The sequence below is a fragment of the Artibeus jamaicensis genome, unplaced genomic scaffold, assembly GCF_021234435.1.
Source record: "Artibeus jamaicensis isolate MK-2021 breed Jamaican fruit bat unplaced genomic scaffold, CSHL_Jam_final scaffold_3222, whole genome shotgun sequence".
Classification (NCBI taxonomy): domain Eukaryota; kingdom Metazoa; phylum Chordata; class Mammalia; order Chiroptera; family Phyllostomidae; genus Artibeus; species Artibeus jamaicensis.
This window is the reverse complement of record NW_026522038.1, coordinates 594,444-600,583: the sequence shown is the minus strand read 5'-3', so window position 1 is coordinate 600,583 and position 6,140 is coordinate 594,444. Positions and strand designations below refer to the sequence as shown.

The 6,140-nt window shown below is 37.8% G+C and overlaps 1 pseudogene; it reads right to left on the bottom strand.

Annotated features, from left to right (window-relative positions):
- Positions 1-2,920: 2,920 nt before the first annotated feature.
- Positions 2,921-4,315, bottom strand: LOC119063025 (putative malate dehydrogenase 1B; annotated as a pseudogene).
- Positions 4,316-6,140: the final 1,825 nt, after the last annotated feature.

Here is a 6,140-nt window from a genome sequence, read left to right as displayed (position 1 = left end):
TTTTAAGTAGTGATAGTCAATGTCAACAACTCAGCCTGGCCTTGGGACTACCAAGGGAAAAGTTTCAAGTCAGTTTAAAAATACATATTTGTAAACAAATAAAAATAAATCAGATTTAAAAGAGTGTTCTTTCTGTAGGAATACTTTATCTGTAATTAAAAATCTGCCTGAGAAAGAGAGAAGCAATTTTCAATCTGTTTAAGCACATTTTATAAGGCATTCTGGAGAACCAGAAAGCAGTTCAAGGTCAGTGTTAAAGTTGTTTTTCCCTCTCAAAGAAGATACTGCCAAACTGTGGGCTACTTCACAGCTCTGTATGAAACAAAGATGCTAGAAGGCTCACATGCTCTGTCTTCCTCACTTATCTGCTCCTGTTTATTCATAGGATACACTGATTGACCCTTTACCTATTTCTTGTCTATTTATCAAGATGTATCGTGCTAAGGAGTTTTATTATATTAAATTTGACTTTTTAAGTTTTAACGCTGGCAACTTCATTACTCTGAAGAGATTCATGTAAGTAAATTGCCCACCCCAGCAAAATAGACAGTTCTCTTAGAAGTTTGGGATCATGCCATACACTTCTGCCCAATGTATTGGTGAGTATGGAGTCCAGTGGGATTGAATTAGTTTGTAAGAGATGACCGAAACTAGAGTGTTAAAGAGGAAGATGTAGCAGCAGGTTGATCTCTGTTATAAGGGTAATAAAATAACTGGAAATCCTCTTCCAATTTTTGCCAAGTTAATGGACATAGCTGGCTTCTTCCCCTGGATGTAATTGTATAGATTGTAATTAAGATTGAGTTCTGCGACAGAAGTGACTGTGTGGTTCATTCTGAGAAACTAAAATTAAAAGACTGACAATTCTTAGAAGGGCAGGAGCTGATTGGTCTTCAAACATGGAGAGAAAGAACAATCTAAAAATCAAAAGAGCTGGCTATAAGGACAACGAACATCTGGGGAGGAACTTTACACCTGCGGGTCCTGTGTTGCCTGCAGGAAGGAGGAAAATACTGTAGCACCAGCCCAGCGCATCAACAGACAGTGGGAAAATAGCAGAATAGCACTTTTGCCTAGCTGGGGTGAAGGGTGGATAACAAGAGTTTCTCAGACATTTTGGCTGACTCCTGAGAATTCCCTCCTCCAGCAAAACTTTGCTAGAACTTCAGAGAAGGGAGTCAGGGTCCTTAAAGAGTAGAGTTCAAAATCTTTCTTAAGTATTTACTAAAAAGAAATATAAATATATACTTACACCAAAACCTGTACACAGTTGCTTATAACAGCATTATTCATAATAGCCAAAAAGTGGAAACAACTTGAATTCCAACAACTGATGAATAAATAAACAAAAGTAGCATATTTCTATATCTACAGAGTGGAATATTGTTATTCAGTAAAATGGAGTGGAGTACTGATATCTGCCACGACATGAATGGACTTCCAAACTATGCTAAGTAAAGGAAGCCAATCGCAAAAGATCATATAGCATATAACTCGCTTTATAGGAAATGTTTAGACTAGGCAATTCCAGAAGGACAGGAGGTGGATCAGTGGTTGTCTAGGGCTGGGGGCTGAGGAGGTTAGGTGAGGGAAAAGGAAGTAAATATTTATAGAATTTTTGGAAGTAATGCAAATGTCCTAAAATTGGATTATATTGATGGTTGTACAACTCAGTAAATATACTAAATGCCATTGAAGTTTAAATGTGTGAATAGTATAGTATGTAAATTATGTCATTAAGCTGTTTAAAAGGAATGTGCCCTATTAATGAATATCAGTAAAAATATACTGCTTAGTTCAAAGAGAAAGGCTTTTATTATTCTGGAATTTTTCCTAAGGCTGCTCTGTCTTTGGGCCATAGTGTGAGGGACTGACTCAGTGCTGCGGGTTAGGAGCACTGACCAAACCGCACATCTGTGTTGCTGCTGGACTGTGCCGTACCTCTGCTTCTGCCCTGAGACAGTGAGACAAATGCAAAAGAACCAAACAGACTTTAAGGGTGAATGCTTCATATTGTCTATCATTATATATGTATTGATAGCTTGTTGACTTAACAGTCATTATTCATTGGACTTTCTTTTGTACTTAAATTTTATTATTTTTTGAGTAACACATTATTTTATTATAGTTCAAAAATAATAATTGATACCAAATGATGAGAAATTGATAATAAACATGTGAGTAGATACACAAAACAATTAAATTCTGACATTTTTGTGTGCATGCTGTCAAACTATCATTAAATTGTCTACCATAATATCTAAGACCAAAGTGAATCTTTCAATTTATTCTTACTTAAGTAAAGACATCATGGGACTTTCTATATTTATTTTAATACCAAATATTGTTCTGCCAAAAAGTTTGTTTGTTTTTTTATTCTGGAACTGGCTCTAGTAGCACTTAGTTGTCTTTAACTTCAATAATACAATTTCGTTAGGTTGTATTGTGACAGCTGTCATATCAACGTGCATTTAAAAAACATCAAAATTGGTGAATTTTTGTAGCCATTTTAATATTGAAGATGGAAAAATGCAACATTTTGGCATATCATACTTTATTTTTTCAAGAAAAATAAAAATGAAACTCAAATGCAAAAAAAGATTTTTTGCAGTGTGTGTAGAAGGTGCTGTGACTGATCAAATACGTCAAAAATACTTTGTGGAGTTTCATGCTGGAGATTTCTGTCTGGGCACTCCATGGTTGGGTAGAGCAGTTGAAGCTGATAGCTATCAAATTCAGACATTAATTGTGAGCAATCACTATTATACCATGCAGGAGATATCCAAACTGATAAAGTTATTGGTAAAAGTGAAAAACATGTTTTTACTTTATGAAAAAAGCTGAACAGACTTCTGGCCAGCCCAGTGCTTTCATACTTTTTCTAATTTGATCTGTTACTGTTGCACAGCTTGCCTCAGAATCATTCTGGGTTCTTGACTGAGTGGGTTTCGGAGTTGGTCTTAGGAGTCAGGTCTGAAAGATCCACACCTGGTATCATTACATCTTTTTTTATTCTTTTTCTTTCTTGATTAGATCAGAATGAGTGCTAGTTTTATGTTCTGAAACTGAAATTGACTGATATGGCTCAACACTTAACAAATCTCCAAGTGCAACAAATTTCTCCTGGATTAAATAACTTGTCATTCTGGCCATTATTTGCTCATTTATTTTAATATCTTTGAGATCTGTGAGAACCACCCAGGTTCCATTCTCAAATGTCACAGGCATGGATGGAGAAGACATCCCTTCAGGACTCAGTACTCCTGAAGGACTAGACCTCCGCCAGCAGTGAGCCCTGGTACCAGTGTCTCCATGTAGTGGCCAGTATTGTGTATAGCTAAGAGGACTCCATTTTTTCCTATGGCAGTCAACTCTTTAAGAGTTGCCACAAATTCTCTGTTTACCCACTCACTCTCAAAAACCTTAAAACAGGGTGTGAAAAGTGAGAAGGTCCCCAAATAGTATCCTCATATCTGCAGACCTTGGTCTTTCTCAGATCAATGTAGCTACTTTAACTAGTATTTCCTCAAATTGTCACATCTTTGATGCAGGAGAGGGTTGTTTTCAGTTTTCTGGCTGGTGCAGTTTGGTTTGCCCTTCCACCCCAGTGTCCCAAGGATAACACTGCATGGTGGTTGGGGCATATCTCTTGAGCAACATTGTTTTGAGACAGACAAAGGTTTTTCCTCTGACAGAATCATGAGTGTTTTTTCCAATCGGATACCTGTAAGCCTACACAGAGGTACCCTGTACTCTGCTCTGGTTGCTGTCCTTCAATGTGTACACTCCCTTGTTGGTGTGGTCGCCCAGGATGATGACCGCGTAGGCTTGGTGGAAGGCCTCCTCCACTATAGTGCAGATGGCGACACTGCCGGAAGGGTGACACCAGCTCCTGGTCTCTGTCACAAGGACTTGGAGATTTTCTTCCGCCTGCTTATTGTCAAACAGAGCTACGCTAAGTTCTGTCTGCATTCCAAATGCTTCAGCACCGGTCAAGATGGGAATGAGGTTGTAGCAGGCAGGAGCAGACACACTGGTGGTCCAGACCTGTGAAGAGTGGATGCGATCTTTTAGGGCTTCTTTCTCCAGCTCTTTTTCTATATGTGACTCCAAGTTCTCTTGAACAATTGCCTTCATCAGCTCAGCAGTCATGCTGGAGGTGACACCATAGTATGTATGAAGTTGAGCATGCTCCAGGAACTCAATATACCCCCCCCCAAAGCTTCCCCTTTCCTTCACCATCCAAAAGCTCTCTCCAGATGATGGGGGAATTTTTGTGGCTCCATTTATTCTTTTCACACAAATCTTTCAGCCACTCTTGCAAACACGAATTTGGTCATAGTGAAGCTCTGTGCTTAAATTTTATCTCTGCTTTTACTCTGAGATTATGGATAAAAATTAATTATATTTTCTCTTTTTTTAACCAATGTGGTATGTTTGTTTATTATTTCATTTTATTTTCCAGTTACAGTTGACATTCAGTATTATTTTATATTGTTTTCAGGTTACAGCATAGAGGTTAGACATTTACATAATTTACAAAATGATTCCCTGATAATTCTAGTACCCACCTAGAACCACAGAGAATTATTACAATATTACTGACTATATTCCCTGTGCTGTACTTAAAATCTCCATGACTATTCTGTAACTACCAGTTTGTACTTCTCAATCCCTTCCCCTTTTTCACCTGCCCCTTGACCCCTGCTTGAACCTGGCAACTCTCACTTTGTTCTCTGAGAGTCCATTTCTGTTTTGATTGTTCTTTAGATTTCAAATATAATGAAATTATAATGTATTTGTCTTTCTCTATCTGACTTATTTTACTTAGCATGATACCCTTTAGATCTATTTATGTTGTCACAAATGGTAAGATTTTATTTATTTTTCCTGGCTGTGTAATATTTGATTTTATATGTGTACCACCATTTTAAATTTTATTTTATTTTATTTTAATTGTTGTTTAAGTACAGTTTTCTGTCTTTTACTCCCATCCCAGCCCACCCACCAGCCTTCCCCACCTCCCTCCTATTTCCACAACCCCCCTAATTTTTGTCCACGTGTCCTTTATACTTGTTCCTGTAAACCCTTCCCCTTTTCTGCTGAAATTTCCTCCCCTCTCTCCTCTAGTCACTGTCAGCCTGTTCTCTATTTCAGTGTCTTTGGTTATATTTTGCTTACTTGTTTGTTTTGTTGTTTAGGTTCTTGTTAAAGGTGAGATCATGTGGTATTTGTCTTTTACTGCCTGGCTTATTTCACTCAGCATAATGCTTTTCAGTTCCATCCATCCAGTTCCATTATGCTAATGCTTTCCAGTTCTATCTATGCTTTCCAGTTCCATCCATGCTTTCCAGTTCCATCCATGCTGTCTTTCACTGCCTGGCTTATTTCGCTTAGCATAATGCTTTCCAGTTGCTTTCCTATCCTTTCCATGCAAAAAATAGGAGCTCCTTTCTGTCTGCTGCATAGAATTCCATTGTGTAAATGTACCATAGCTTTTGGATCCATTCATTTACTGATGGGTACCTAGGTTGCTTCCAGCACTTGGCTATTGTAAATTGTGCTGCTATGAACATTGAGGTACATAGGTTCTTTTGTATTGTATACCACCAATTTTTAGCCATTTGTCTACCTATGGACACTTTGGGGCCTCCATATCTTGACTATTGTAAATAATGCTATAGTGAACATAGGGGTACATATATCTTTTCAAATTAGTATTATTGTATTTGGATATACACCCAGAAGTGGAAATGGTGAGTTACCCAATAGCTCTATTTTTAATTTTTGATAACTTTCATACTGTTTTCCACAGTAGCTATATCAGCTTGCAATCCCACCATCAGTGCACAATCCCACCAATACTTATTATTTATTGATTTGCTGATGATAGCCATTCTGACAGGTGTGAGGTGATATCTCATTGTGGTTTTAATGTGCATTTCTCTGATGATTAATGACAATGAGCATCTTTTCATACGTCTATTGCCCATCCTCTTTAGAGAAGCATCATTCAGGTCCTCTGCCCATTTTTCAGTTGGGTTGTTTGCTAACTTGATTCTTAAAGGTAAATTGACCTGAAAAGATGTAAGTTTCATGCCTGAGGTCAGCGCACCGGTCAGTCCGTTTTGGAGTGTTTA